General features: G+C 46.9%; 2 protein-coding genes across 8 annotated transcripts in view; one reads left to right on the top strand and one right to left on the bottom strand.

The window, feature by feature from the left end:
* The window catches only part of ACSBG2 (acyl-CoA synthetase bubblegum family member 2), a 99,604-nt gene that overhangs the window by 59,590 nt on the left and 18,892 nt on the right, over nt 1–21,122 (bottom strand). Inside the window, exons 3-4 of the mRNA XM_082455559.1 lie at nt 17,906–20,267; nt 10,694–15,284 (exon numbers count right to left, since the gene is read on the bottom strand). The gene's annotated coding sequence lies outside the window, so the exon portion shown is untranslated. The remainder of the gene's footprint in view (nt 1–10,693; nt 15,285–17,905; nt 20,268–21,122) is intronic.
* Nucleotides 9,632–21,122, top strand: part of RFX2 (regulatory factor X2) — a 96,374-nt gene continuing 84,883 nt past the window's right edge. For 5 of the 7 annotated variants that reach the window (XM_082455553.1, XM_082455555.1, XM_082455552.1 and 2 more), the window contains exon 1: nt 9,632–9,834. The gene's annotated coding sequence lies outside the window, so the exon portion shown is untranslated. The remainder of the gene's footprint in view (nt 9,835–21,122) is intronic. The other 2 variants (XM_082455557.1, XM_082455556.1) reach the window with 1 other exon arrangement.

The following is a 21,122-nucleotide window of genomic DNA, read 5'->3' as shown; positions in this document are numbered from 1 at the left end:
GCATTTCTGCGAGGTTTCTGCCCACCTAGCCTTAAGACATTTGGGGCAACAAAAGAATAAAAGGCAGGGTCTTGAAGAGATATTTGTACACCCTTGCTCACAGCAGCGTGAGTCACAGCAGTCAAGGTGGAAGCAGCCCAAGTGTTTGTTAATGGATGAACGGATAAAATGTGGTCCATCCACACAATGGAACATTATTCAGCCTTAAAAAGGAAGGAGATTCTGACACACGCTACAACACGGATGAACCATGAGGACATGATGCTAGAAGCCAGACACAAAAGGACAAATACTGTCTGATTCCACTCATAGGAGGTCCCTAGAGGAGTCAGATCCACAGAGACAGAAAGTAGATGGTGTGTTCCAGGGGCTGGGGAGTCAGTGTTTCATGGGGACAGAGTTTCAGTTTGCAGGATACAGAGTTCTGGAGATGCATGATGGTAGCACAAAAATGTGAAAGTACTTAATACCACTGAACTGTACACTCACAAATGGTTTAAATGGTAACTTTTATGTTATGTATATTTTATCTCAAATTTAAAAAAAATTTTAAAGATAGATTCGGATAAGAAATTTTTACCTGCAGGCTTGGCATTCCACCATCCATTTATTCGACAGTGATTTACTGAGGAACAGCTGTGTTCCAAGCCCAGTTCTAGACCAAGGTTTCTCAGCCTCGGGGCTGCTGCCTTTGGGGCCACATCATTCTCTGTGGTGGTGCCGTCCTGTGCCCTGTAGGGATGCAGCGTGCCCCGCTTCTACCCGCCAGACGCGGGTGGCTCCCCCTCCCCCAGCTGCGACATCAAAAGTGTCTTCAGACGTTGCCCAGTGTCTCACAGGGGGCAGAATCATCCCAGGCGAGATCCCCCCTGGGCTAGGGGATTCCATGGACCCCCAGAAGACACTGCATTCCATAATCATCTGACCTGCGGAGGCCCTAGGATGCTACACACGTTTGAAACACATAGAGTGACTGGGGAGGGAGAGAGGAGGTCATTCACAGATGCTGGAGGTGGGAGGCAGCCTGGTTTACACGGCTTAACACATTGGGAGTTCATTCTGGTGCGCGGTGCGACCTGGGGCGTCAGACTCAATCTTTCCCCGAAGGCTTAATGCTGGGTTTCTTAGTCTAGGCGCCGTTGGCCTTTGGGCCCAGATAGATTCTCTGTGGTGGGGCCATCCTGTGCACTGTGGGGTGTTGAGCATCCCCGGTCTCTACTGACTAGAGGCCAGCAGCACCCCCTAGTCGTGACTGCCAGAAACGTCCCCAGACATTGCCAAGAGTCCCCCTGTGGGGCAGAGTCACTCTTGGTTAGAAAAAAAACCTCTGCTTTATAAGACTCTCCTGTGGTCCAGTGGCTAAGGCTCCAGGCTCCCTATGCAGGGGGCCCGGGTTCAATCGCTAGTCAGGGAACTAGATCCTGCACGCATGCCTCAACTAGGAGTCCGAATGCTGAAACTAAGAGCCTTCGTGCCACAACTAAAGATCCAGCATGCCGCAACGAAGATCCCACGTGCTGCAACTAAGACCCAGTACAGCCAAATAAATAAATACTTCTTTAAAAAATCAATGAAACCAAGAGCTGGTTCATTGAGAAAAACAAACAAACAACAACAACAAAAAACAAACCCTCCGCTTTAGATGATAGAGATGAGAGTAGACAGAAGAGGTCCCTGCCCTGCTGGAATTTACTGAGACTGGAGGACAGGGCTGGAAATTGCAAGTTCAACTGGGGCACCAGGACAGAAAGGTTCTGGAATTCCACAGGGAGGCGCCAGCCCAATGAGCAGGTTTTCAGAGGAAATAACTGAGAAAGAGGTTCCCAGCTCTAAAGGCTGTTCACCTATCCAGAGGGTACAGAAGGGTGAGAGTGGACATCAGAAGAGAAATTTTTATTTTTTTTTTAATTAAAAAAAAATTTTTATTTTATATTGGAGTCTAGTTGATTAACAATGTTGTGTTAGTTTCAGGTGTACAGCAGAGTGATTCAGTGATACATGTACATGTATCTATTCTTTTTCAAATTCTTTTCCCATTTAGGTTATTACAGAATATTGAGCAGAGTTTCCAGTGCTATACAGTAGGTCCTTGTTGCTTATCTATTTTAAATATAGCAGCATGTACACATATCAATCCCAAACTCCCAATCTATCCCTCCCCCATCCTTCCTCCCCTAGTAACCATAAGTTCGTTCTCTAAATCTGTGAATCTGTTTCTGTTTTTTGTTTTTAGTATTTACTTATTTATTTTGGCTGCACCACGTCTTAGTTGGGGTACTCGGGATCTTCGTCGCGGCATGCTGGACCTTTAGTTGTGGCACGAGGGCTCTTAGTTGCAGCATTTGGACTCCTAGTTGCGGCATGCACGTGGGATCTAGTTCCCTGACCGGGGATCGAACCGGAGCCCCCTGCACTGGGAGCACGGAGTCTTACCCACTGGACCACCGGGGAAGTCCCTCTGTTTTGTTAATAAGTTCATTTGTATCATTTATTTTTAGATTCCACATATAAGTGATACCATACGATATTTGTCTTTCTCTGTCTGACTTGCTTCACTTAGTATGATCATCTCCAGGCCCATCCACGTTGCTGCAGATGGCACCATTTAACTTTTTAAAGGGACGTCTTGGCAGACGACATCCGGGGTGCTGAGGGCTGGGTGAGCAGAGGGGTCTGGTTGTCCCTCCCTCCGATCCTGGGGAGGGGGACTTGAAGGGCGTGCCTTGGCTCCAAGTAGACTCCCCAGGAGCAGGGAGTGGGTGAAGCTCCCATTCCAGGGGGGCGTGCTGGACCGGCATCCACTTCCTGCCAGAAGCTGCAGGATGAGAGGAGGGCTGGTTGTCTGTTTCGGTAGCTGAGCCAAGGCAACTTGATGCTAAATCAGGATGGGCTTGCAAACAGAGGGTTTGTTTGGGAAGAGGTGTTGTGTGTTTCTCGGGAACTAGATGTGCTCAGAGAGCCGGCGTGGGGGGATCTTAGATCTTGTCCTGGAGCCTGTTCTGGTGTCCCTTCACAGAGGACAAGCAGGCCACGGGGCCTGGATTCCTAGGGACCAGAGAGAGTGGAAGCGGCGGTCAGTGTAGTAGGTTTGGCCGGGTAAAAGGAATGGCAGGTGGCAGCCCACCCACCAAGATGGGGCAGGGGTGGTCGCTTGTATCCAGGACAGCTTCACGAGGTCTCCTACGCTTGATTTATTGCTGTGCCGTTGCCGTCGTGAAGTTCATAATGACTTCCGAACGGGGATCCTTCTCCACTACAGACGGACAGGGCAGGTGCAGCTCAGTATTTTATCTCAAAGACTTTAGACTCCTCCCAGGAGCTAATAAGCAAGAAGGGAAATGTGCAGTCGTGTTCGACATCAGTGAAAATCAGGCCATTGGATGAGAGAGCCTTGATGTCACAGGCTGCTGCTAAATTTCTGAGGAGGTTCCCCTTAACCAAATGGCTACGGGTCACTGGATTTTCTTAAAAACTGACCAGGCAGGGTCTCCACCTTGTCTTGTCTTTCTACGAAGGACGACTGTCACTTGAACAGCTGAAAGCTGCTGCTTACTAACATCAAACTGGAATAACTCCAAGTCAGTTTTGTGCTAAGGCAATAAATGCATTCCTAAAAATCACTGCCCTGGGCAAAATTACAGGATAAAACACACAGGGCTGGCTTGTGGGTAAAATGGAGTTAGGGTGACAATACTCAAAAACTTCGTCAGTGAGTTACACACCTGAGTTACAACTAAAAGGAACCTAATTAATATGGTAGCAGAGTCTTTTAATAACAACTTCATTGAGATATAATTCACATACCATGACATTCATCCTTTTAAAGTATGTAATTCAGTGGTTTTTAGAACATACAAAGACTTGTGCAACTATCACCACAATCCATTTAGAATATTTTCATCACCTCCCAAAGAAGCTGCATACACCTTAGCAGCACCTCCCCATTTCCCCTCCTCCAACCCCCGACGACCACTAATCTACTTTCTGTCTCTATGGATTTGCCTATTCTGGTCATTTCCCATAAATGGTATCACACAATATGTGCCCTTCTGTGACTGTCACCTTTCCCTTAGCATCATGTGCTGAGGGTTCTTCCATGCTGTAGTGGGTATCAGTACATCATTCCATTGTATTGCCTAATAAAATTCTATCATATGGATTTACCGTATTTTACTTATCCATCTATCTGTTGGTGGTTATTTGGATTGTTTCTGCTTTGGGCTATTATGAATAATGCCGCCATGAAAATTTGTGTACAAATTTTTTTGTGGATATATGTCTTCATTTCTCTTGGGTATATATCCTTAGGGGTGAAATTGCTGGGTCATATGGCCATTCTATGTTTAACTTCTTGAGGAACTGCCATATTGTTTTGTAAAGTGGCTGTACCATTTTACATCTCTCCCAGCAGTGTATGAGGCCTCTGGTTTCTCCACATCCTTGCCAATACTTGTTATTACCTGTTTGGGGTTTCTGGCTTTTTTTAATTATAGTCATCTTAGTAGCTGTGAAGCAGTAGCTCATTGTGGTTTTGATTTGTATTTCCCTGAGAACTAATGATTTTGAGCATCTTTTCATGTGCTTGTTGGCTGTTTGTATATCTTCTTTGGAGAAATGTCAATTCAAGTATTTTCCCATTTTTAAATTGCTTTTGGTATCATATTGAAGAAGCCATTGCCAAACCACGGTTATGGAGATTTACTCCTATATTTTCTTCCAAGAGTTGTATAGTTTTAGTTCTTACACCTAGGTCTGTGATCCATTTTAAGTTAATTTTGTATATGGTGTGAAGTAGGGGTCCAACTCCATCCTTTTGCATGTGGCCATCCAGTTGTCCCAGCGCCACCTGTTGAAGAGCCTATTGATAATCTTGGCACTCTTGTCCAAAAAAATCAATTGATTGTAAAACTGTACGTTTATTTCTGGACTCTCAGTACTGTTCCATTTATCTGTGTGTTTAGCCTTATGCCAATACCACACTGTAGCTTTGTAGTAAGTTTTAAAATCTGGGAGTGTGAGTCTTCCAATTTTGTTCTTCTTTTTCAAGATTGTTTGGGTTATTCTGGGTTCCTTGCATTGCTTTATGAAGTTTAGGATCAGCTTGTAAATTTCAACAACTACAACAAAAACCCAGCTGGATTCTGATAGAGATTACATTTAGTCTGTAGGTCAGTTTGGGGAATATTACCATTTTAACAACATTAAATCTTCTTAATCATGAACATGGGATATCCTTTGATTTAATTGGGACTTCTTTAATTTCTTTCAATGCTGTTGGGTTTTTTTTGTTTGTTTGTTTTGGTTTTGGTTTTGGTTTGTTTTTTAGTTTTCATTGTACAAGTCTTGGCTTCTTTCATTAAATTCATTCCTAAGTCTTTGGTTCTCTTTGGTGTTATTGTAAATCGAATTCTTTTCTTGATTTCATTTTCAGATTGTTCATTGCTAGTGTATAGAGAACCAATTGAGTTTTGTATATTGAACTTGTACGCTGCAACCTTGCTGAATTCACTTATTAGTTTTAATAGCTTTTTAATGGGTTCCTCAGGATTTCTACATACAAGATCATGTCATCTGCAAATAGAGATAGTTTTCCTGCTTCCTTTACAATCTGGGTGCCTTTTATTTATTTTTCTTGCCTAATTACCCTGGCTAGCCCATCCAGGACAATGTCGAATAGGAGTGTCGAGAGCAGATAACCTTGTCTTGTTCCTGATCTTAGGGGGAAAGCATTTGGCTTTTCACCAGTAAATATCATTATTGATACTTAATGGTGGCATTTTTTGTAGATGTCTTTTATCAGCTTGAGGTTCTCCTCTATTCCTAGTTTGTTGTGAAAGAGTGGTGGATTTTGTAAAATGCTTTTTTCTGCATCTGTTGGGATGATCATATCATTTTTGTCCTTTATTCTACTAAAACAATTATTACTTTTTTAATATTGAACCAACCAACCTTGCATTCTTGGGACAAATTCCACTTGATCATGGTGTATAAATCTTTTCATATGCTGCTGGATTTGGTTTGCCAGTATTTTGTTGAGGATTTTTGCGTCTATGTTCATAAGAAATCTTGGTCATTAGTTTTCTTTTCTTGTGATGTCTTTGTCTGGTTTTGGTATCAGGATAATTCTGGCCTCAGAGAATGTTAGAATGGCCTCATGGAGTATTCCCTCCTCTTCTAATTTTAAGAATAGTTTGTGGGGACTTCCCTGGTGGCACAGTGTGAAGGCTCCGCACTCCCAGTGCAGGGGGCCCAGGTTCCATCCCTGGTCAGGGAACTAGATCCCACATGCATGCCACAACTAAGAGTTCACATGCCACAACTAAGGAGCCAGTGAGCCACAACTAAGGGGCCTGTGAGCTGCAACTAAGGAGCCCATGTGCCACAACTAAGACCCAGTGCAACCAAATAAATAAATAAATATTTTTTAAAAAATTAGTTTGTGAAGGGTAAGTGTTAAATCTTCTTCAGACCCTTGGTAGAATTCATCCGTGAAGCCGTGTAGTCCTGGGCTTTACTTTGTGGGAAGTTTTTTGATTACTAATTCAATTTCTTTACTTGCTAAAAATCCATTCAGTTTTCTATTTCTTCTTGAATCAGTTTTGGTAATTTGCATCTTTCTAAGAATTTCTCCCATTACATCTAGGATATCTAATTTGTTGGCATACAATTGTTTATAGTATTATTTTATCATTTTTATATTTCTGTTATGTTGGTTGTAATGTCCCCTCTTTGTTTCCTGGTTTTAGTAATTTGAATCTTCTCTCTTTTTATCTTGGTCAGCCTAGTTAAAGTTTTATCAACCTATTTGATCTTTTCAGAGGAGTAACTTGTGGTTTTATTAATTCTCTCTATTGATTTTCTAGTCTCTATCTCATTTACTCCTACCCTAATCCTAATTATTTCACTGCTTTTGCTAGCTTCAGTTTTAGTTTACTCTTATTTTCCAGTTTCTTAGGGTGGATAGCTATTGATTTGAAATCTTTCCCTCTCTCTTTTTTTTCTTTAACATAGATGATTATAGCTATCAAGTTTCCTCTACTTTAGCTGCATCTCATAAACTTTGGTATGTTGTGTTTCATTTTCGGTCATCCCAGAGTATTTTCTAACTTCCCTCATGATTTCTTCTTTGAGATAGCAGAGTTTTATACCTGTTCAGTGGGGAAGAAATACATAAATAATACTGCAAATACGGCATCACGTTGGGACAAATTCACATTCTCAAAACAAGAGTTATAGCAGAATGAACCGTACAAGAAGGCTCCAAGGTACCTCCTGTCCCGCTCTGAAACTTTTCCCCTCACCTTCCCACATCCAGTCCATCAGAATGCTCTCCAAAATGTACCTCTAATCCACCCATTCATCTCCACCTCTGCTACCAGGTCCCTAATCGAGGCCACCCTACCTTTCAGTCCAGAACTGTAGCAGACTCCCAAGTTCTCTGTCTTTCTTGTCTCCTGCAATCTATCCCCCATGCAATGAGCTTTTAAAATCACAAATCACAAATTGGAGTACATCTGCCCCCCACTTAAAACCCTCCAATGGCTTCCCAATCTGATGAGGACCATTTCCCATGGCCTGTGGGACCTCAAATAAAATGACCCCCTCCATCCTCTGACTCACCACCCCCCACCCACTTACCCCTCCCCATTCACTCTGCTCCAGCCACGCCCAAGGACCTGCTTTTTGTTTCTTCCACATGAGTTTCCACCCCAGGGATTTTGAATTCCTGAAATGTTCCTTTCCTCTTCCTCATTATTCTGACCTTGGCCCAAAGGTCACCCCCTCAGAGAGGCCTAGGGTGACCAACTCTTCCCACTTTGTCGGGGAATTTTCCAGATTTAGCACTGAAAGTCCCACGCCCTGGGAAACCCCATAATCAAACCATCTGGGTTGGCCACACTTCAGAGGCCATCCCTGGCTGTTCCATCCAAAATAAGCCCCACCTACTCACCCCCAAGTTACTACCCTGTTACTTTTCCTATACGTGTGGGACTTGTGTCCCTAGAAGAACAGTGCCTGGCAAATAGTAGGCACTCAATAAATATTTTTAACTAAATTAATCATTGAAGGACAGAAACTGATTCCTGCAGTCTTAAGATTCCATCACATGAAACTCTGCAAGAAGCAACCCATTGCTTCTTGAAGCAAGAAGCTTCTTGAAGCAACCATTGCTTCAATTGCTTCAAGAAGGACGTGGCAAAATCAATTTAGCAAGTCACCATCAGCATTTTCATTAAAACAAAACAGAATAGAAAAAAATCAGCATTACCTAAAGTATCATGTCATGAAAATGTTTTCGTTATATATGTGTTTGTGTGAACTGGGGCTCTGAGTAAAATATACTTCCTGCTGTGCCTTGTGGTCAGAAATGTTTGAAAACTACCCATCTAGTGGTCAAGAGTGTGGGATTGGGCACCAGACCACTGGGGTTCGAAGCCCTTACAAGCTGTTTGATACAAATTCACTCATTTTTTTCCCGGCCTCTGTTCTCTGATCTGTAAAACGGGGATAATGCATACTCTTTTTTTCAGGATGTGATTGTGAGATTTAACTAAGTTAGCATATGAAAAATGCTTAGATCACTTTCTGGCATATAAGGACAATTTAGTCAATGCTGACTAATATGATTACTTGTTGAATGAGTGAATGAATGAGGCTGAAATCTAATCTTCCCTTAAGTTACCCTGCCTGCCTTTTCTCAGAACAAGCTTTTTCTCCTCGTGTTCCAGCCGCTTCTCCCAAATAACTATATGTTTACTTTATTATTCTGTTTATTGTCAATCTCCCCCCCCCCCCAAAAAAAAAAACGCTGAGAGGGTCCCTTGTTTGTCCCATTCAGAAGTTGAACCTACTACCTGGGGGTAGGGAGGAGAGGAAAATGTTGGCAAACATTTTCTGTGAAGTACCAGATAGTAAATATTTTAGACTTTGCTTAAGTCATCCCATCTTTGTGCAAATGCTCAAGTCTCTAGTACCCAACTCTTGTCTCTATGGGACAAGTTTCCGTGTCCCTTAAAGGAATGGGGGGAAGCTGTGTTCCAAAAAACCTTTAATTACAAGCACAGGCAGGCAGAATTTGGCCCGCGGGCCATAGTCTGTCAGTCCATAAAGGAGCTGAAAATACTGGATTCAGTAAAATAAAATAGACTTTCATATAGTTTCCACGTGCCACGAAAGAGTCTTCTTTTGATTTTTTTTTTAACCACTTAAAACATACTTTAAAATTCTCAGCTTGTGGGCCATGAAAATAAGGCAGTGGGCCGCATCTGGCCCGCGGGTCGGAATTTGCTGACCCCGGACCTAGACTGTGCTAGGACGCCCGACAATAAGCGAAGGCCCCCGGGTCCCCAAAACTCGGCCTTCCGGGAGCGGCGCAACCAACACCCGGCCCGTGCGCGCCTCCCGCCTACCAACCCTCCCAGCGCCGCCCGCCTCCCTCCAAGCCCCGCCCTCCTTCGGGGCGATTGGTCGAACCTCGCCCTCTTCCTCGCCGGGGAACTCCCCCGCTGACAGGCACTGCGGGCAGCCAATGGAGACCTGCAGGGTCTTGCGCCCCGCCCTCATCGCGTCCGTTGGAAGCGGGCCGTTGAGGGGGTGGGGCGTGGAGCCTGGTAACCGTTGCCGATAACAACGCCCCGCCCCGTCGCGGCAGGAGGGCAGGCGGCGAGAGGCGGGCGGGCGCCGGGAGCGGGAGGAGGAGCGGCAGCCGCCGCCACCGCCGCCGCCATAGAGACTGTAGCCGTGGAGACTGTTACTTACCAACGGGGACCAACACGCAGCAGCCGCCACCGCCGCCGCGGGAGCCGTTGCCCGAACTCCCGGCCGGAACTCCAGGTGACCGATGCGACCGCCCCGGGCCCTGCCCGGCCGGGGAGTACTGGGGGCGGCGGGGATCCCGATCGGGGGTCGGGGAGCGGGCAGCGCAGTCCCTGCCGTTCACCCCAAACGTACGGGATGGCGCGCCCGCGAGACCTCCCTCCGCACCCCGAGTCCCGACAGCGCGGCGGAGTTTGGAGTGGCCGTGGTCTCCTTCTTCCTTTTAACCAAACTCGGGGAGAGGTGAGGACCTATCGGCTCACTTTTTACAAAACTTCCTGAGTTGGGGGCTCCCGGGGAACCGTCTTTCACTCTTACCCTCAAAATCCCCGGGTTAGGGGTGCCCCGGGAACCCCTCTCAAGCTTTTACCTTCAAACTCCCTGAATGTGGGGCTCCTGGGGAACCTCTTCTCACTTTCGTTCCCCAAATCCTTAAGCTGGGGGTGCCCGAGGACCCCTCTCTCACTCTTCCCCTCAAACTCCCTGAATTGGGGGGCGCCTTAGCAGCGCCTTTCGAACTCTGACATTTAAACTTCCTGAATTGAAGGCGCCTGGGGGCTCCTCCTGTTTGCTCCCCAAATCTCTGAAATTGGGGCGCCCCTGGGACCTTTCTCTCACCTTTAAACTCAAATTCCTGAATTGAGAGGGCCTAAAAGATTCGTTCTCACCTTTACCCTCAAAGTCCTGAATTTGGGCTGTCCCGGGGATCATCGTTTTGACCCCGTTCCCAAATACTGAATTTGAGGGCTCTCTGTAACCCCATCCTCACTTTTTAACCAAAAGTCGGTGAGCTGGTCTAGGGGAAGAACCCCTCCCCTCCTCACTTTTTGACCACGAACTCCCCGAGAATCTGGCTTCCCAGAGACCCGTGTCTCACCTTTTCATCAAGAATCCTCGCGTTTCGGGCTCCTCGGATACTCCTCCGCTCTGTCCCTGGTAACCCCGCGTTCCCAAGTTTGGGGGATCCTGGATCCGCCAGGCCCTCCACGCCCCTCAGGAAGCGCCTACGCACCGCCGCAGCTCCCCTATTTGGACTGATCGCGGAGCAAGAAAAGTTTCACCGAAAGGGTTGTGGGTTTGTGTTTTGTTTTTGTTTTTGTTTTTTTTAATTTATTAATTTATTATTTTGCTTAAAGAGCCCAACTTGTGGGCCCAAACTGCTCGGTGGCATTTTCTCCGCGGGTTGTGGGAGTGCGTGGGTGTGTGTGTGTATGTGTGAATCCATCCCCCACCCCTGACCCCCGAAAACACGCCCCCCTCCAAATGCTCTTGATTCCTTTTCTTTTCCCTCTGGGACAAGCCGCGGCGCTCCCTCCAGGCTTCGTCCCTGTTGGTTTTTCTCGCTGCTGCGCTAAGAAAAGTTGCGTTTCCGATCCTAGTGGCTATTTCAAGGGCCCCCGGGGCCCAACTGCCCCTGCCATTCCGGCGGCGGCGGCGGGGGTGGTTCATCGTCCTAATTTTAACCTCCCGGTTGCCCCGCAGGAATGAGGGAGAAGGGCAGGATGTAGAACACAAGTCCAGGGCTGCCTTTCCGCGGAGACATCATTCCGGCTTCTGGTGTTTTAATTATGCACCGCCCCTCCCCCCCCCAACATACAATTATTTTCTTGCTTTGTGCATTGAACTGTCGGTGCAGTCTGTCATGAGTTTTTCCCCAATCAGCTTTATCTCTGCAAATCCAAAATAGCAAACCTGATAGAAGGCTCTCCATGTCAACTAAGACCTACCCAAAAAAAATCAAAATAATGACAACAACGACAACAGAAAACATTAATAACAAAAACTTTTTTTTTTTTTTTGCCTGCACATATTGGCAGCACATTTTTATCTTGTTGCTTCATAATCTGAAACATTATTTGTTTGCTCATATTGATATAAAGACCCTTACCCTCTGTGCCGGGGAGTACCAGGGGCTGGTCACCTGTTCTTTCTCCCACTCCAGTTTAAAAACTTGAACTGACTCTAAAATAACCTTAGAAATAGTTACTCACCTACTCTGGCCAGAGAAAAAGAGTGTATGGTACCACCCCACCCCCCAGGAAAGGAATTTAATTTCCTTAATTACTGGTGCTAATTTTGCCGACAGGCTTGGTAGAGTATCCGGCGGGACTTGGTAGTCTTTTTTAAAAAAGACTTCTAATAATATATGATGGAAAAGATAACTGGTTCCAGGATCCTGTGATGTTCCAACTGATGTGGGTCAGGAATGAATGCAGAAACAGTTTGCCCCTGTGGTAAAAGCAATATGAACTATTTGCCTCTTTAGGTGCATTCCTCTCATCCCAGATAAACCTCTGAGATGCTCGAAAGGGGAGTCCAGGAGGAGAGGGGCAGAATTATTAATGACCCCCAGTAACAGAACAAGTCCTTTGAAATTCAGTTGATATCTGCTTTCTGGGTGCAGGCCACATATCACCTTAATATTCATCTTTAACCATGCTTATCACTGAAGCACTGCCAGGCTGGAGTTATTCACCAGAAATGCAGATGCTGGGAAATTGTTTATCTGGCTCTTATTCCTTAGACCTAATTTGTAGTTTCAGATTCGAGTTAAAATTAATTAATATTAATCGATATTTAATTAATTGAATTTTCATTAATAGTATATATAATTGAGTCAACATTTTAAATGTGCTTGCAGGATTTTTATAGTCACAGGTGGTGGTTTTGCTTGTAAAATTCCAGAGCCAGAAGGAACCATATCTTATAGTATATTGGGCTCTTTTTTTTTTTTTTAACATCTTTATTGGAGTATAATTGCTTTACAATGATGCATTAGTTTCTGCTTTATAACAAAGTGAATCGGCTATACATATACATATATCCCCATATCTCTTTCGGCTCTTTTTAATTAATGCAGGTTGACCACTTATTGAAATAACGTGCTCCCCTATACACACCTACTTATTTGTAAAATGTGAAACTTTTTTCAAAGCAAGGGAAGTTCTCAGAGAAACTGCCTCCCTTGTCAGGACCCTCACGGAACCCAAGATGAGCAAAGGACTTCTTATAGGAAAAGACAAAAGAGAGGGAGAAGCTTAGGAGAGGAAGACCCAGAATTAAGGGGGCGTGTGGGATAAAGAGTGGGGGCAGAGGATGGGGGGCAGAGCCGTGGAGAGCCCACCCCATGGGCTGTCAGGCTGCAGCTGGTGAAGATGGTGATGCTGACAGGCAGCTTAGAGGCAAGGGCTTAGTCCCCCAGTCTGCTCCTCTGAAGGCTCCGAGCTCCCTTAGTGAACATCAGCCGGCTTCTCCTGGCTGCTCAGGCCAACACGTTGGCGTCGTCCTCCAGCCCTCTCTCTCTCAAGCCATCAGCAAAAAGGTAGAGTCCTAGAATCTGACCACGCCTCGCCACCTCCACCGCCAGCCCCTGGTCCGAGCCTCTTGCCCAGATGATTCCAGCCTGTTCACCAGGTATCGTATCATGTCCTGTTGCGATCCTCAGATTGGATGAACAGGGTCAGGGGTCAAAGGAAAGGAAAAATACAAGTCCCAGCCCTGGATGCTGCTGATGTGGGCTTTAGGGCCCCACAGAGAAGGGGTTAACGTTGATTAGCTCTGTGACTCCAGGTAAGGTTTGGCATCGGTGAAAGAGAAAATCACTTATATGGTTTTGATATTAGAAATAATATTATAGGGAATTCCCTGGTGGTCCAGGGGTTAGGACTCTGCGCTTCCACTGCAGGGGACACAGGTTTGATCCCTGGTCAGGGAACTAAGATCCCGCAAGCCGTGCAGTGCAGCAAAAAGGAAAAAAAAAAAAGGGGAAATAATATTATAACTGTTTAGCCCAGGTTCTGGCACAGAATAGGTGTACAACGGAGTAGCTTTTATTATTGTTGTTGTTATTTTTATTATTAGAACAAGCAAACAAGCAGTGTGGCCTGCCTGGGGTGATTTTTTAATTTTGGTTTCTTGACCACCAAATGCTGAGGAGACATTCAGTAAATACATCTTGCTCGATTGAGTGGGTGAGCCTTCCACTGTCTGTTTTAAGGTGGGAAATACCCTTCGATTGCATAGAAATTCTCGGGTACAGATATGGCACTCTGCAAGCGTTAAGTGCTGGGCAAAACCAAAAAACAACCCAAAAAGTGTCTCAAAGTCCCACATCTTGGTTGGGGTATCGGTCCATCTGAAATCACTCCCAAAACATCACACTTCCAGACAGGTTTTGCCAAGCAGCCAGCTCTGCAGGCAGAACCTACAGATGAGAAAATTTAAAAACTGGTTTCCCCTCTCTGTTAGTGCTGGCTCTTAGGTGCCAATCCTGTCGAAGTCTGGAAATCAGCCACTTGGAGGTGAGAACAGTCCTGGTCTTCATGCCAGGATTTGACTGGAGCAGACAGCATGGCCTTGCTCCTTGCTACACCTCACTTCTTTTTTCCTGAAGTGCATTCCTATTTTATGATACATTGGTTTTATATGTTTTAAAGCATGGTTTCATGCCCTGGTAACCTCATTTTAAATTGTGGTCAATTCTATGAATTTACAAAAAATACAGTTGTCTTCCCAAGCCTGTGGATGATACATACAGCACGTGGATTTCAGATGCTGTGAATCAGATTATACCTGCCATAGTCCATGTTTAAAAATGAAAAAAAAGAAACTATGAAGCCACTAAAAATCTAGAACTTACATGTGATGGCCAATATAGTGATTATTTGTCATTTACTATGTAACAAAGCCCAGATGTGCTATATATAGTAAACCTGTTTTTACTAAGATCTCTGCAGTTATTTTGAGTGTGTGTGTGTGTGTGTGTGTGTGTAAGAACTGGGCTCCTGGTGTCCAGGGAAGTTCTTCAGGAGGTGACAGGTGAGCTGAGACTGTCATGATGAGAGGGAGCAGCCCTGTGCTGTTCAGAGGGAAGAGCCTTCCAGGTGGGGCGGGGTGGGGGGCAGCAGGTGCAAAGGTCCTGCGGCAGGAGGAGTCAGCTGGGCCTGGTCGGAGCAGAGAAAGGCAGCTGTGTGGCTAATAACTGGTGAGCATAAGGAGGAGAGGCACAGGGCCCCAGAGGCCATGGGGAGGACTCTGGCTGCTATTCTAAGTATAAATTAAGTTGTTGGGAGATTTCACCTCTGCCTGTAGCTGTCAGAGCCGTGGTGTCCAGTCGTTTGCTGGAAAACCTGCTTTCTGGACCTCTGCCATTTCTTCATCGCTCATTCATTCATTCCTTTCTGAGTCAAACACTATCCTATGAGGTTACAGAGACCAAAGACCAACTAGGAGAGGGCGATAGTTTCAGAACGGGGATGGGCTAGAGGTCTCTCTAGGACATGTGTGTGGCAGGCCGCTCGCTTGGAGGGGCCACGAAAGGTGTCCAAGAGGAGGCGGGCTGGAGCGGAGTCTTGATGTACAAGCAAACTGGTGGGGAGAGGCGTGGTGCGGCTGTGTTTTCTGGAAGCCGAGTGCAGGGTACAGGGGAGATCAGGCCAGAGAGGAGAACAGGTGTCGGCACACACAGCCTGTTTTTGGAAGCAAAGTTTCACTAGAACACAGCCACGCTTGTTCATTTCCATACTGTCTCTGGCTGCCCTTTTGAGGCCACGGCGGGGTTGACTATTTGCAACCGACACAGAACGTGGACCGCAAAGCCTAAAATATTTACTGTCTGGGCTTTTACAGGAAAAGTTTGCCGACCCCTGGCTGGACGAGTGGGACTCGTCTGGTGCTGGACTGAGAGGTTTGCTGGGGAAGCACTTTGTGATCAGATGGGATTTTGGTAGGTGTAGCGAAAGGTATGGCGTCTGGAGGATGGCGACGGAGAATTAACAGCTGCCATGGTCCAGGCCCAGGGCGATGGCGACCTGGCTGACAGCACCAGCCGGGGATGCTGTGTGGGGACAGAGCTGCAGGATTCTCAGGGCTCTGAGGACCCGGTGACTCTCTTGGGACCAAGGGCAGGGAGGAGCCCAGGGCGATCCCTGGGTGTCTGATTTTGGGGATCAGGTAGAACAGGCTGCTTCAGTGACTCAGGGATCCTGGGAGAAGCTAGTGGGGCGGAGAGGGGTAATGCGTTCAGGTGTGGGCTTGGCCAGCTTGAGATGCATGGGGGCCAGCCGAGTGCGGGCAGTTTCCTGCCAGGCTGCTGGATTTCAGGGTCTGGAGACAGCGGGGGACGGTGGGGGGACGCGCAGTCCAGGCTGGAGGTCAGGATCTGGGAGCTGTCAGCATGTAATTGGTCATTTCAGTCGTGAAAACTGATGAGCTCACTCAGAGAGGTGGAGAGTGAGAAGACCAAAGGTAGAGCCATCAGATTTCAAGGAGCAGGAAACCAACGAAGAGTCATAGGAAAGTGGTTTTTTACAAAATGATGGCAAAATATAATGACATAAAGTTAAGCGCACATCTCAGTGGCATTAAGGACATTCATTGTTGTGCAACCATCCCCACTGTCCATCCCCAGAACTTTCTCATCTCCCCAAACTGAAACTCTGTCCCCATGAAACACTGACTCTCCAGCCCCTCCCCCAGTCCCTGGCCCCCACCATCTACTTCCTGTCTCTACGGATTTGACTTCTCGAGGGACCTCCTGTGAGTGGGATCAGACAGTATTCGTCCTTTTGTGTCTTGGCTTCTCTCACTGATGATCTCAAGGATCATCCGTGGTGTAGCAGGTGTCAGAATTTCCTTTCTTTTTAAAGCTGAATAATATTCCATTGTGTGGATGGACCACATTTGTTTATCCTTTCATCCCTCGATGGATGTATGGACTGCTTCCACACTTGGCTACTGTGAATCATGCTGGACAGAGAAGATTTCGCAGCAATTCTTAGGTGAGGGGGGAACCTGGGAAAGGGCTCTGAAGACAGAGGGGGAAGTAACTCAAGGACTGAGCACCAGGGACAGTGAGGCCTGGTAGAGACCAAAGCGATCATCAGATGGGGACAGTTCCCTGGCAGGAAGGGGAAAGGACGCGTCCCCACAGAACGACAGAAGGCTTGGCTCATGAGCTCCTGTCTCCTCGGAAAACTTGAAATCACACTAATGATATAGAAGCCCATTCCTGAAGTTGCAGCAACGCTTAATTATGCTTATATTTTTAAAACGCAAACTGTTTATCTTTTCGAAATAGTGCCATGTTTCCAGGATATGTTTCTGTCCAAAAGGTGATCTGTGGGGTAAGGCCAGGGAAGCAATTTCCCCCCAGAATCACCAGCCCACAAAAATCCACCCCATCCAGGGAGAACCCAAAGAAAACACCACCTGGAGCTTTCCCACCTCGCCTGTCCTTCTCAGAATACGTACAGATGGAGCCTGCTTGGAGAAAAAATAAATTCGGAATTCCAGACCCACAGAAAACAGCTTGAAGGATGTGCTTCGATTTTGAAAAGAATTCTCCATTTTCTAGAAGAATTCACCATACTGGGGACCTCTTTATATTTAGAGCTCTCTAGGGTTTCCATCTGTTCAGCAAATATTTGTGGGTCCCAAATATCAAACATCCGAGTTGCTTAGAATTAGTCGAATACTTAAGTGTATTCATAGATCGTCATGCGGGGAGTTACGAGGGGAGAAGGTGATAGAGAAATTTTAAATTGTTAGCCACCATTGGCCACTGACATTCAGACTGGAAGTTAAAGCATGAAGTGGGTATAATTCCAGGGCTCATCAATTGCGTACATCGTGGTACGCTGATACGGCCAACTCTTAAAATGACAAGCAGGCGTGAATAGAAGGTATTTCTGGAAGCCCTGTAACCACGGAATTCGTCACTGGCCTGAGTCCACAGCTGGCCGAGCCGTTGTCACCTGGCCTGTGCTCCCTAAGGAGACTCAGTGGGCACCGGAAGAGACTCACCGATGAGCAGTTTTCTAACTGAACAAACCACAGGGTGACGGAGTTAGACGTGGTGGCTGGGCAGCGCTGTGACGGGGCCTCACCCAGATTCCGGGTAGGGAGCTCCTCGGGGCTCAGCCTTGCTCCTCTCTCTCTTGTAGTCCCAGTGGCCTGAGGAGCTCAGCCTTCCTCTCCTGTTCTAGAAGCAGGACTTCTCCAGCCTCTAGCTCTACAGTGACAGCACGCTCAGAATCACTCCCAGATCCTGCGTGGGCCTGTGTGCCGTTGGCTCACGATTCTCACTCACCTCTTCATCTCTTCCCAGTCCAGCCCGCCGTGGCTCTCCTGGGCTGTGTCAGGGGGAGAGGATGGGCACATTCTCTCTGCCTTTTGTAGCCAATCAGATGGACTGGCCCCTCCCCTTCGTTGTAACCACGCCGTACTTAGCTCGGCATTCAAGGCTCGTCTCTGTCCAGCCCCATCTCCCTTTTCAATTGCCTGTCTTTCACGACTTCTCCAAATGGACTTGCCATGCCTTAAACAGGTCTTATACTCGGGTCTTCCCTCGCTCTGAAATGTCATTTCTACTGACGAAAAATCTTAGCTCTTCTCCGATGCTTTTTCGCCAGGGACCCTTGAGATGTTAATTGGTGAGCTAAGTGGGGAAACAGAAGACTAGGCCAGGTTTCTCCAACGCATCGCCATTGCCTTTGGGGCCTGATCGTTCTTGGTGGGAGGGCGGGGAGGCCGTCCTGGGCCTCGGAGGAGGTTGAACACAGCACCCCTGGCCTCCACCTGCCAGGAGCGCCCACCCCTTGGCAAATGTCCCCTGGGGGGCAGAATCACCCCCTAGTTAGGGACCCCAGGATTAACCAGCCAGAGGTGCCGCGGCTCATAGATTTCACATCCCAAGACGACATGGACGTGCCGTAGTGGTTTGCGTGTCTCATTTCCTGTTCTCGGTTGTGAGCTCCCCGGGGACAGGGACAGCTGTCCCTGCCGCACTTCCCACAGAGCTTTGTACTTCACACGTGAGTGAATCAAACACTTGAGCCCAGAGAGCTCTTTAGAGGGCGAGGCCTACATGGAGTAACAAAGCAAAAATCACCAACCCCTTGCCCGATGTCTGCTAGCCGTCAAAACTCCATGTTTTTGATTCAGCTTAGGTTAACATCATTCCAGCCCTTTCAATACGTAGTTTTCCTTTACCAAATCCCCAGAGAAATTTTAATCAAAGACCCCTGCTGTTAATGGCCTCCCCTTTTGGCCCAGCCAAAATTGCAAGTCAAGATCTTTTCCAGAAAGCAGGGATCTTCCTGGGAACATGGAGTCTTACCACCCAACTGCTGCCAGGTCCCAAAGCCAGGAGCCCTGTACACGGTGGACAATGTTAAATGCCTAATTCTGCGTCAAGCCGATTGCAACGGCTCAATTCATATTTGTTTGCTTTGGAACTTTTCAAAGATGTCACTCTGTTAAAAAGTCGATTTGAAACAAACGTGCTTATGTCTGTTAGATTTATTTCGTCCACAAAACATGGCACTCAGAATTTGTGGACTGAACGAATTCTCCTTTCTGCAGAGTGATAGGGCCACTTGTCACTGTTTGGAACCAGCTTTTGCAGCGGCTCTGGCCATTTGGGAAGGGTGCCGTGTGCCAATAAAACTTCACTTATGGGCACTGAAATGTGAACTTCATGTCATTTTCATGTGTCACAAAATATTTTGACTCTGATTTTTTTTCAACCATTAAAAAATGTAAAAATCATTCTTAGTTTGTGGACCGTAGAAAACCAGGCAGCAGACTGGGCCGGACTTGGCCGCGGGCGCGGCCGGTGGTTTGCTGACCTCTGCCCTGCGATAGAGGATGGAGTCCAGGAGCGTTCACAGCCTGTTTTCCCAGAGAACCCCCGGTCCACACCCTGTGCTTCTCCTGCCTCCCCGCCCGCGTGACACGCACACCTTCCTGTGCACGGCGCCTGCTCTTGAACTGGTCCCCCCTCCCTGTCTACCCCCCACCTATGGGATGGTCTTGCCTGTCCCGTAGCATCCAGGATGGGACCTTCCCAGGTTCCCCGCCCCAGGGTTTATGGTCCCAAGTTCCACCTGGAGTCCGCACCTGTCACCTTTGCCACAGAAGGAGTTATCTGTGTGTCTCCTTTTCTCTCTCACGCAGGGTAAGACCCCTGAGGACAGGCCAGGTCTGTCTCTGTAGGGCACCAATTAGAGTAATTATTTGTTGAATTGACTCGAGTTCCTACTAGGTCAAGATCTGACTGAGCTCTAAAATCATTTCGCTTACTTTCTAGTAAAATAGGGCCTCGTGAGAGATTTGCAGTTTCCCGGTTGGGTGGTTTACTCTAGGAGTCCCCTGGATCACGACTGTCCAGCGGAGACATAATGCGAGCTGCGTGTGTCAGTTAAAATTTTCTAGTAGCCACGTTCTAAAAAGTAAAAACAGGTGAAATTAATTTGAACAGTATATTTTATTTAATGCAGTATCTCCAAAATATTGTTGTTTTTTTAACACGGCATCTATATGAAACAGTTTTTATTGAGGTAGTTCACGTCCTTCTTGGCGTGCAGAGTCTCTGAAATCCAGTGTGTAGTTTACACCCGCGGCGCGTCTGGGTTCGGACCGGCCACATTTCACGAGCTCAGTATTGGGCACTGTGGGTAAAAGTGTTAAAATGAGGACAGCCATCACCTTTAGGCCATTCCTACTCTTTTTATTTTTAAAAAAATTTTTATACATCTTTATTGAGGTATAATTGCTTCACAATGCTGTGTTAGTTTCCGTTGTACAACAAAGAGAATCAGCCATATGCATACACATGTCCCCCATCCCCTCCCTGTTGCGTCTCCCTCCCACCCTCCCTATCCCACCCCTCCAGGTGGTCACAAAGCACCGAGCTGATCTCCCTGTGCTATGCAGCTGCTTCCCCCTAGCCATGCATTTTACATTCGGTAGTGTATATATGTCCATGCTGCTCTCTCACTTCGTCCCAGCTTCCCCCTCCCCACCCCCATGTCCTCAAGTCCATTCTCTATGTCTGCGTCTTTATTCCTGCCCTGCTACTAGGTTCATCAGTACCATTTTGTTTTTAGATTCCATAGATATGTGTTAGCATATGGTATTTGTTTTTCTCTTTCTGACTGTCTTCACTCTGTAAGACAGACTCTAGGTCCATCCACCTCACTACAAATAGCTCAGTTTCGTTTCTTTTTTATGGCTGATCCCTACTCTTTTTAAAAGGCGACCACTGTTTGAGCTCTTTACTGTGTTCAGTACTTCCTAGCCTCACTCAAAGGTCTGAGTAGCACAGGTCCCCCCTGCCTCCGATGTTTGCCATTTTCTAAAGTGATCATGACTGGACTTTGCAAACAAAACAGGTGTCCACTCTGGGCCACTGGGCAGTTTGATCCCACAATTCCCTAGGGACCGTTTGGGGACTTTGAGATCCTTATGGGGGACTTTGAGATCCTTATGGGCAGTGCCCGGAAGTCTGTTTATTTCCTCTTTTC

This window comes from Balaenoptera physalus, assembly GCF_965194825.1.
Source record: "Balaenoptera physalus genome assembly, chromosome: 3".
NCBI lineage: Eukaryota > Metazoa > Chordata > Mammalia > Artiodactyla > Balaenopteridae > Balaenoptera > Balaenoptera physalus.
The sequence above is the reverse complement of the archived record's forward strand: the minus strand, read 5'-3'. Positions and strand labels throughout refer to the sequence as shown.